The 11,186-nt window shown below is 46.4% G+C and overlaps 1 protein-coding gene across 2 annotated transcripts in view; it reads right to left on the reverse strand.

Moving 5' to 3' along the window:
- Fez1 (fasciculation and elongation protein zeta 1 (zygin I)) overlaps positions 1-6,889 on the reverse strand; it is a 52,692-nt gene extending 45,803 nt beyond the window's left edge. For both annotated transcript variants that reach the window (XM_005378460.2, XM_013511169.1), the window contains exon 1: positions 6,683-6,889. The gene's annotated coding sequence lies outside the window, so the exon portion shown is untranslated. The remainder of the gene's footprint in view (positions 1-6,682) is intronic.
- Positions 6,890-11,186: the final 4,297 nt, after the last annotated feature.

An 11,186-nucleotide genomic window follows, 5' to 3' on the forward strand; every position in this document is an offset into this window, starting at 1 on the left:
ACTCACTATGTAGCCCAGCCTGGCCTCAAACTCCTGGCAATTCTCCTGCCTTAGCCTCCAAGGCACTGGGATTACACCATGGGCACCACCATGCCCAGCTTAAGTACTGGGAATATAGGTGTATGCAACTATGCCTGGCTATTTTTACTTATTTATTTATTTTTGGCAGTGTTAAGAATTGAACACAGGACTTCACACATTCTAGGCAAGAACTCCACCACTGAGCTACACTCCATTAATAAATAAGGACTCCTCTCATTAATAAATAATAGAAACTAGTAAAACATTAATAGAGATTTTTCTACCAGATGCTGGACACAATGGCATGTGCCTACTATAGTCCTAGCCACTTGGGAGGCTAAAGCAGGAAAATTCCTTCAGCCTAGGAGCTCTGGGCCAGCCTAGATAATAGAACCCATTTAAAAAAAAAAAAAAAAAAAAGATAGCCTGTAATCCTAGTATTCTGGGAAGCTGAGACAGGAGGGTTAAAAACTCTAGCCCAGCCTAGGCAATTTAGCGACTTATCAAAGCCCTGTCTCAAAATAAAAACTAAAAAAGCACCAGGGATACAGCTCAATGAGAAGGCTTTGAGTTTAACTGCTAGTACCATGCATATACACACAAAACACTTTCAACAGGTACTAAATCTTACCCAGACACACAGCACATGCCCAAGAGCAGAGTAACACACTAAGTTATCTATTATCCTAGGATCCTGTAAGAAACAGGCGCAGCCCCACACTTGCTCCCAGCCAGCTCCGCGCCCATCGTGGGCTCTGCACCCCAGGACCCCACACACTCATGCCTCGCCTCTACTTCCCAGCAACTCCAGACCTCCAGCCCTGGTGGGTCTCTCCCTACACTGCCTGCAGCTGTGACTTAGCCACTCTACCTAGAGCGAGGTCCCTGCCCAATTTTAATTGGAATTCCTTAAGGGCACAGACGTCCTCTGGATATTCTCCCTGCCTCCTAGCACAGACTGTGTGGCAGCTAGGCAATCAATCGATGTGTGCTTACTGAAAACTGATTCTCTGTCCCCCACATACAGTTTCCCACAGGCATTACTGCCTGTCACGCCCTTCTCCTAACTTCCTTCCCCAGGACACCAAAAGACAGCCCAGTTTTTCTCTCCTGGTTTGTACATTGCTGATCCAGTTAGGTGCTTACATTGGAAACACATCCCGAGGAGAATGAAACAAACACCAAAAGCCCAGGGTTTGCCCTAGCAGTGCCTAGTCCTCATCTCTATCTGCAAAATCTAAACTAGTGATGGCCAACCTGTGACACACTGGCTGTTTGTATCAGAGAAAGTTCTAAAAGGTTCACCATCACTGATCTAAACCCTAAGCCAGGGACTGGGGATTTAGCTCAGTGGCAAAGTGCCTGCCTGGCAAGCGCAAGGTCGTGAGTTCGGTTCCCAGTACCAGAGAAAAGCCAAAAACAGAACAAAACAATAAACCCTAAGCCAGGAGGAGGGCACAGGAGATGAGGGCTGGTTAGACTGTCCTCACTGGGCTTTTGCTGGGATAAAGTCAGTTACTATTGCATCAGAACAGATTCTGAGCATTCAGTTTGCAAAGGCAATAGGAAGGACCGTGGAATACAGAACCATACAAAAGCAGTACCATTCACTGGAAAGAACCCAGCTCTGAAAGCCGACAGACCAGGCTGGGGGGTAGCCTAGTGGCAGAGTGATTTCCCAGCACGGGTGAGGCCCTAAATTTAATCCCTATCACTGCCAAAAAAAAAAAAAAAAAACACCCAACAGACCTGCTGATGGTTGGCTTAGTGGGGAGTCCTAATTTCCTCCTTTCTTATAATGAAGATGTTCACATAGAATTAACTCCTTTACAAGTTAACCTCAATAAAAAAATAAATAAATAAAAAAGTTTACCTCAATAATTTTAATTGTAGCAATACATCTTCATAATGTTTACTTAATCCAACATACCCAAAATATTATTACAATTTAATACATAATCCATTTTTAAAATATTAATGTGATAATTTACATATTTCTTTTTTTATCTTTTTTTTTTTCAACAGTAGTAGGGATTGAACTCAGGGCCTTCACACTGAACTATAATCCCAGCCTACGTCTCATTAAACTTCCCAGGCCTGACTCAAACTGCCATCCTCCTACCTCACCCTCTCAAAGTGCTGGGATGACAGATGTGTGCAACCACAACCAGCTGAGAACATTTACATTTTTATACTGGGTCCTTTAAAATCCAATGTGCATGCCTGTAATCCCAGCACTCAGGAGGCTGAGGCAGGAGGATGGTTGCGAGTTCGAGGCCAGCCTGGGCTACGTAGCCTGAACTACATAGCAAGACCCTGTCTCAAAAAAATCCAAAAATGAAAAACAAACAAAAAAAAAAGAAAGAAAAAATGCAACGTGCATTTTACATTTACAGTCCCTCTCTTTGGACTAGTCTGCTTTCAAGTACCCAGCAGCCACACATGGGTAGCAGCAACCGCACAGCATGACACAGCTCTAAAACAATTCATTCACGGTCCATGAACCTTCTCAGGCTCTTTGACTATACCTACATTTCAATGAAGTTGGCTTCCTTTATAAACCTAAATATTTTGTTTTATGGATTTTTGAAAAACATTATTCAGAGAAGAATCCCATAGATTTCTGCACCACCAAAGGGGTTCATAGCACAGAAATAGAGTAGGAAGCAGGGGACAGGTGGGGAAATATTGTAGGAGTTGTAATTGTCCCTGAGCACCAAAAAGGTGAGAGTTTAGGAAAGGTCTCAAGGTATAACAGAAAGTAGGGAAGGTTTGAGCACCAGAGGAATTGTTAATTGATGACTATGTCCAGCACTAGGAGGCTGAGGCGGGAGGATCGTTGTGAGTTCAAGACCAGTCTGGGCTATAAAGTGAGCTCAAATGCTCTGTCTCAAAAAGACAAAAAAAAAAAAAAAAATTGATGACTACAAGCCCAGATTCCAGGTTTCTGTTCTGGCCCTACAGCTCCTAGCTGTGAGACTTTGAGCAAATTATCTCCTTGCTTATGCTTCAATGTCCTCATCTATAAATGGGGCTTAAATTGGCACTGACCTTGAAGGTTGTTTTGTTTCAATGAGTTTATTTTTGAAGTGCTAGCACAATATGTGGATTACAGAAAATGTCCAACAAATGTTGGCATTGCTAGGAAAATTGGAGTAACGTATTTACATAGAAGTGTGACTTGAGAGTTTTCCAAGAAAACAAAATCCTTGCCATGGTAGTCTATGTGTGATGCTTCAAAATGATGATCAGATGAAAGAAGTATTACTGAAAGAATTTGAGCATTTTAACTAAGTCCTTTTTTTTTTAACCAATTCATTTGGTCAAAGTTTCCTAGGTCACTCGTCCTATTCCAGAGAGATATGTAAGCTCATCAACTAGAGTTGCAGGCATTTGCACCTCCTTTAAATGTGCATTCCTCTCCAACAGTGACAGAGGAGCTGCAATGAGAAGGTGATGCTAGTGGTGGTACTGACTTGATATGGCATGGTCTGCCAGGTGTGGCGGCACATGCCTGTAATCCCAGCACTCGGGAGGCTGAAGCTGGAGGATCTTTGTGAGTTGGAGACCAGCCTGGGCTACAAAGTGAGCTCAAGGCCAGCCTGAACTGCACAGTGAGACCCTGTCTCAAAAAAAAACAAAAAAAGAAAAGAAAAAAAAGAAGAAAGAAAGGAAAAAAAGAAAGAAATGATGTGGTCTAACATGGTCTAACACAGTGATAGCAAACCTTTCAGAGACCGAGTACCCAAACTGCAACGCAAAGCCCACTTACTATCACAAAGTGCCAGTACTGTCATTCAACCTGAACACTGAGGTTTTAATTTAGAAAACACATCTGAAAGAAAAAGAAAAGAAAAGAAAGCAGTCTAGAAAACACATCTGATGCTCGGCTGCTGGAGTGACTTGGCTCGCCTGCCAACAGAGAGGGACCTGCGTACCCACTGTGGTGCCCGTGCCATAGGTTTGCCACTACTGGATACCTTTAACCAGTGACAAGGGCCAATCCAGTCAGCAGAGTAACACTGAACTCATTTTTTAAATTTTTTTCTTGGTACCTGAAATCGAACTCAGGACCTTGTGCTTGCCAGACAGGTCCTGAGCTATATCACTGGCCCAAAACTGAGCTTTGAATCTTGGCAACAGAAGGTTATGCTGAAAATGCCTATCTTTAGACTAGACAGGTTCTAAGGAAAACATATTCACCTAGATTATAAAAGAAGAAATGAATGTCAAGATCCAGAGCCAGGCATGGTGGTATATGCCTGTAATCCTAGCATTTTGAAGGCTGAGGCAGGAAGATCACTGCAAGTTTAAAGCTAGCCTGGACTACATAGCAAGTTCAAGGCGGCCTGAACTACACAGCAAGACCTTGTCTCAATAAATAAATAAATAAAATGTTACAATTCCAGCACTCCAGAGACACAGACAATAAAATCGTCCTGAGCTCCAGATCAGCGGAGGGCTACGCAGGGAGTTCAAGGCCAGACTGAATTACATATTGGGATCCTGTCTAAAAAAAGAGAGGCCAGAAACATGGCTATTTGAAATAATCCATAATATAGCCTGATGGTTTTCATTTATTTATTTTGTTGTTTGGGACCGTGTCTCACTTTGCAGTTCAGGCTGGCCTTAAATATATACACTGCATGCGCCACCACACCTGGCTCCAATTGCTTTTCATCACCTCACTACTTAGGAGACAAGTGCGGCGTGAATGACCACTGAGAGCTGAAGCTAAAATTGAAAGCCAAAACTAAGAATCTGAAGTCACCGAGTACCCAACCCAAATCCTGCATTTGCAGAAAGATCCCAGGCTGTGGCAGACGAGAAAGAGCCAGGCACTCTGACTGGCCTACCATACCCTCAAGAACAGGGCTCTGGGTTGGGCTTGCCACAGCTCTGGCAAGGTGCCTGCTACCTTCCTTCAGCTCTTGTTTTCTGGCTCCCTTTTAGCTGGGATGACTTCATCCCCAACTACAATGTCTGAAACAAGCCTCTATTCTTCCATCCTGGCAAGCTCTCTGAGCCCTCCTTTACAAGGTAGGGTTAAGGGATGCGGGTGTAGCTCTGTGGTAGAGCACTTGCCTAGCACCCACACGGCCCTGGGTTTGATCCTCAGGGCCCAAAACAAAGAAAGCTAGAGTTAATACAAGTAAGAGCTAACGTCTTTATACTTCCCAAAATAAACATGTACATGAAAAATGGCAGAAAGAGGAACCATGGGAGGGTCTTCTTTTTTCTCTTTATCCTAGAACTGAGTGCAGGGCTATAGATTGTATCCTATAATCTATTCCTCTTTTTTCTTTTTTTTTTTTTTTTCTTTTTGTCTCCCAGTAGATGATGTAATTTAGAAAAGAAAAGACCGACTCTGAGCTTACCAGAGACCCACTGGGAAACACAGAAGCCCTCCCCTGCAGCGTAATGATGCACTAGCTGCAGTTTGGGGCTGCAGTCCGAATGGCCAGCCCCTGCTCTGCTGCCCAGACCTCACAGCGTCTCCCCTCCTGGGCCTGGCAAGAGCTCCATTCCACCGTTCCTTCTTCCCATTACACTTCATTAATTCCATGCCCCTCACCCCGATCCATCCCTAAAATCTTCCCTCCACTGACCCACCCTTAGATTTCCATTGCTGCCCAGCCGGCCAGAGTTTGTGCCAACCGCACATTTTGGCAGAAAGTGTATTTCATTGCCTATGGATCATCCACCCTCTCGGCGCTGTGCCCCCTTTCCCCTCTCCTGCTGCTGCTCCATTCACCTCCGCCTCGGATCCCCTTCTCCCCCACGCCCACGGGGTAAAGAAAGGCTCCTCCAGGCAGCACAATGGCTGGCGCATGGAGGAAGCCAGACTCTGCCCGTTTCAGGGGGCGCGCACATGCATACTCCAGTACCCTTTTGGACAAAAAGACCAGGACGCTGGAGTGCAGTGTGGGTCCCCGCTGTAGGGGACCCCCACCCCGCGAGGAAGGAAGGGAAGGCAGAAGGGAAGCGGAGCCGGTTGTGTAACAGAGCCCCGGCCCAGAGGACCGAGCATCCCCGCACCACTCCACCGCCGCGCTCGCCCTTCCGCCGACCTGCTCCGTAGTACAACAATCGCGCCCCGCGCCTGCCGCCGCGGCCAGCCGTTCTGACACTGCAGGAACGCACGGTCTCGGCAACCGCTGCACACCCCAGGGAGGGGCGAGCCCGGCAGAGGTCAGCTTCTCGGGGACAAAGATGACTCTGGGGCGTCAATCAGCCCAGATAACGGTCCTGGAAGGAAGGACTGGCCCATACTGCTCTGCCACCATCCAGCGCTGTCCCCAAGACCCCATACCATTCCGCCTCCCTTTGCACATCTGCACACACACACACACACACACACACACACACACACACACGCTCCAGGCCTGGCGGGGGGTCGATGTTCTCGGACGATGCTCCAAGTGCCCGTCATCCCACTTCGAGGCCCCGCGCTGCGCCGCAACTGCGTTCCCAGAACGGCTGGACAGGAAGGCCACGGCCTCCGAGCTCTCCCCTCCAGTCCCGGTGCGGGCCGGGCCACTGCGCTCCCAGCTCGTCCCGTGGAGTCCCGAGTCCCGGGGCCTCCTTCCCCACCCCCACGGTCCCCCGCCCCGGTCCGCGCGTCCGGTCCAGGCTAAAGTCTGCCCCCCCTCGACGGCACCTGTGCGGGTCCTGGCAGAGGGAGGCGGATCCCGGGGCTCAGCCGGACACCCCCATCCACAGACCAGCTGCCGGAGCGCAGCACCGCGGCAGCGGCGAGCAGAGCCAGCCAGCCTGCGAGCGCGCTCCCCGCAGCTCCGGCGGCGCCCGCTCCGCGCCTCCACCGCCCTCCGCGCGCCCGGCCCTGCGCCCGCGCCCGCGCCCGCGCCTCCCGCCTGGCACGCGCGAGAGCCCGGACGTCATCCTCGCGTGAACAGGCATGGCCTCCTCCGAGCACGTGGGCCTGCTGCTATTAATATTTATGAATTACTGTTTCTCTGCTCCTTAGCAGAGCCCCTTCTGCTTCCCCCATGAATATTCAAGAGCTCCGAGATGGTGCATGCCATAACTACCAATATGGACACCTCGCAGGACCTGACAGCGTAGGCTCGCCCTGGAAAACTGAGGCGATGGAGCAGGAGAGCGCCGGCAGACTCACTCAGAGACCCTCTGACCGCTCTCTGGACTCGCCTTTCTACTGGACGGGCGCTGAGTGGGAAAGACATGAGTGTCCCACATCCCATGCAGGGCTTAGGCCTTGGGCTAAAGGTGAAGAGCGCTGTGGGAACGCTTTGCCGCCAGAAGACGCAGGAGGAGGCCGGAAACGGGCTGAGGAATCTGAGTGCGAGAGCTCGAGGCCCGGGAAAACATGAGATAATGGAGAAGTCAAAAGCTGCACATGTGCCAGCTCCCCCACGATGCATGTAGTCATTATGTACTGTGAACATGTAGTAGTAAAAATTTTAAAAGGAAAAAGAAAAATCAAGAGGCAGAAATGAGGCCCTTGGGGCTTCATGAACATTTAGTCCCTGTTCGCTGACACTTACTGGGCATAAACCTGTGTTTATAGACGCTGTCAGCAAGCCGTTTTGTAACTCATGAACACAGACAACGAACAGAGGGCCAGAAGGACGGCACAGGGAAAGTGTGTCTCTTGGCCACTCCTAAGTATTTTTGTCCGATGGCAAAGTACAGTACCTGTATCCTGAACTGACGGTCCAGAGGATGTGAAACAGAGGAATGCTGTCCCCTGAGATAAGAGTTAGTCATGTTGCCTTTCTGGTGGAATTATCCAGAGGATATTTTGCTAGAGGAAAAAAAAAAAAGAGTAGATAGTTAAGGATCCTGTGTCTACCTTCCTGGAACCATCCCCACTTCTGTGACATTGGAAGAGTTATTCTCCCTGTAGCTCATTTCCTCACCTGCATAAGGAGGATGACCATAGCACCCACTCTAGGCTGTTGTGAGATTGAAGGAGTTAAAAAGTGTGAAGTATTTCCAAGCGCCTAGGAAAGTACTACATCAGTCTAGGCTAATTCTCCTTAGCTGGAGGCCAGGGACACTATATTAGAGGCCAGCTTCATCCAGGTCTTCAGAGCGTGGGGCACAAGCTTGAGAGAGGCTTGTGAGATGCTGGAAATGACGAACACCTTGGTCTCTGGGAAAACTGGTTCCAACCCCTGTGTTCCACCTATGAGCTGGTGATCTGGTGCAAATTACTTACCCTTTCTGTCTTACTTTCTTGTCTCTGAGACACAACCCCTGACACTCCCAGCTCTAAGGAGGAAAAGTTTATTTTGGCTCACAGTTGGTGGAAGTCTCAGTCCATAATCAGCTGGCTCCAAGGCGAGCGGCATGACAGAAGGGCATGGCAGAGGGTGATTGCTCATAGCCCGGCAGACAGGATGCAGAGAAGGAGAGGTCAGGGGAGGAGGGAGGGAGAGATACCCTTCCAGGCCATGCCCTCAGTGACCCACCTCCGCCAGCCGGGCTTCTCGTAACCAAGTCACATTTAGCTATAAGGTCATCAATGGACTGATCCATTTATGAGCATCAAGCCCCAGAGATCCAGTCACTTCCTCAAAGCTCCACCTATGAACACATGAGATCTGAGGCCGTCATCTGGATGAAACCGTGACATCATCCATACTTCATTTCCTTTATCCGCTCATCTCTCAGTGGACATCTGGATTGTTTCCGCTGCTTGGGTATTGCAAATGACGCTGCTGTGAACATTAATGTACAGAGCCCAGAAAATGTCTGAGTACATCCTATGATCCAGGCTAGAAGCCAGGAAAGTAAAAATGAAGACACGCTTTCAAGGGTACAGGGTTTAAACGGGGTGTGGTGGTGCACACCTGTAATTCCATCACTTGGGAGGCTGAGGCAGGAAGATCATTGTGAGTTCAAGGCCAGCCTGATCTGCATAGTGAGACCCTGTCTCAAAAAAAAAAAAAAAAAAAAAAGAGGTACAAGGTTTAATGTATTAATTTCTAAACTCTGCTCAACTTGAACTTGTAGTGGGTTGATCATCTCTACTCAGAATCTGAGCACATGATCTTTGCAGATAAAATTCATTAAGATGGCTTGGGCCCAGACTGGGGATATAGCTCAGTGGCACAAGCACCTGATTGGCAAGAGCAAAGTCCTGAGTTCGATTCCTGATACAAAAAAAAAAATGATGGCCTGGGCCCTTAATCCAATAACAGGTGTCACTTCTTAAGTAACAGAAAACAAATCAATTTCCTCACTCTTTTAAATAAGTCTCAAGATATTTGAAGTTGCTTGTTATAATTCCATTATATCATCTTTTTTTTTTGGTAAGTCAAACAGTTCCTCTTCATCATTGCTCATTTGCTGTGGGTTTTGGACACCTTTAGGATTCTGTTGCTCTCCTCTGTTAATATTCTGAATTATTAATGCCCCTTATAAAATGCAACACTGAGAAACAAAATAATTCTCAAAATAAGAGTGCATAGTAGAGGGTACATTTCTCCCTTCACATAAAGCAATTACTCCTGACTTTTATTCATGGAAGCGGCTTTTTAATTTATTTTTTATGTATTCCCTTTTCAACCCATATATCCCATATTTTGAAAGATCTTCCTATTAAACTGCAGAGGACAGGTGGAGAGGCAGTACTGGGAATTGAAGCCAGGGCTTTAGCAGTGAGGTACATCTCCAGGCTTTTTCATTTCTTTAAATTTTGAAACAGAGTTTCCTAAATTTCTGAGTTGCCCAGCCTGGGCTCAAACTTGCAGTACTCCTGCCTCAGTCTCCCAGAATGCTGGAATGATAGGCATACACCACCACACCCGGCTTGAACCACTTTTTTTTCCTTGGCTTTTTGAGACAGGGTCTCGCTATGCAATTCAGGCTGGACTTGAGCTTGCTATGTAGCCCAGGCTGGCCTTAAGCTCAACAATCCTCCTGCCTCTGCCTCCTGAGTACTGGGATTATAGGCATGCATCACTATATGCATTTAATTTGGGGGAGGATGTCAGGAATCAAACTCAGGACCTTGCACTTGCCAGGCAATCTACTGCTGAGCTATATCCCTGGTCCCAACCATGTGGGTTTAAACTACATTTTTAAAAGAATAACTATCTTTCCCTAAGATTTTAATAATGTAAATACACTAAAGTTCATGTTTTTCCAAGGAAAGCAGACTGCTATAGACTCACTGCAGGTTAATAGATCATTATTAATAATACTTATAGGTATGTTATTTATTATGAAATATTTTATAGGTCTCACCTGTTCCACATTAATTATTTACACCAAAGAATCTCAGGCTGAGAATGACTAATGTGAAATAATATTTCTGTTAATAAAGTTAAAGAATGCTGTTATTTTTTGTATGTTTTAAAAATTTGGGGGCTGGGAATTTAGCTCAGCGGCAAAGCGCCTGCCTGGCAAGAGCAAGGTCGTGAGTTCGGTTCCCGGTACCACAGAAAAACCAAAAAACAAAAAAAAAAAAAGTAAAAATTTTGTTGGTACATTTTAGATATGCATGATAACATTCACCACAGAGGATTTGTACCTGTACATGATATATCTTACTTGTTCTTTTTTCCCACTCCCCTCCCCTCTTGAACCCCTCTTTCCCTCCTTATCTACAAATGCTTTGTCTCCATTATTTCCTTCAATTTTTTCCTTGCCCCTCCCCCAAAGTCCCCTTCTCATCTGGACATTTTCTTCCCATTTCCCAGCATCTATGACACATTTTCATCCTATATACACTTTCAGATTCTTATACCAGAGAAACAATGGAGTATTTAAACATGTGTGTCCCATTTCCTTCACTTAAGAGTATGGTACATCTATTTAGCTAAAAATGTCTCAAACTTATCCTTTTTTATGGCAGAGTAGTAGTCCACTGCATTTAAAAAAACACATCTTCTTTATCCATTCATCTACTGATGGACATTTGGGTTGTTTCCAAGATTTAGTTATTACAAACTGTGCTGCCATAAACATAGGGGTGCATATATTGCTGTGTATGAAGCTTTTAATCCTTCCAGTAAGAAGGGAAATAGCTGGGTTTAACGGAACTTCTAGTTTTGATTTTTTGAGGAATCTCCACATTGACTTTCATAGTGGTTGCACCAGTTTACACTCCCCACAGTGGAGAAGGGTTCCATTTTCCCCACAGTCCCACTAGCATTTGTTATTATTGGTTGATT

This window comes from Chinchilla lanigera, unplaced genomic scaffold (genome assembly GCF_000276665.1).
Source record: "Chinchilla lanigera isolate Chin_1 unplaced genomic scaffold, ChiLan1.0 scaffold00011, whole genome shotgun sequence".
NCBI lineage: Eukaryota > Metazoa > Chordata > Mammalia > Rodentia > Chinchillidae > Chinchilla > Chinchilla lanigera.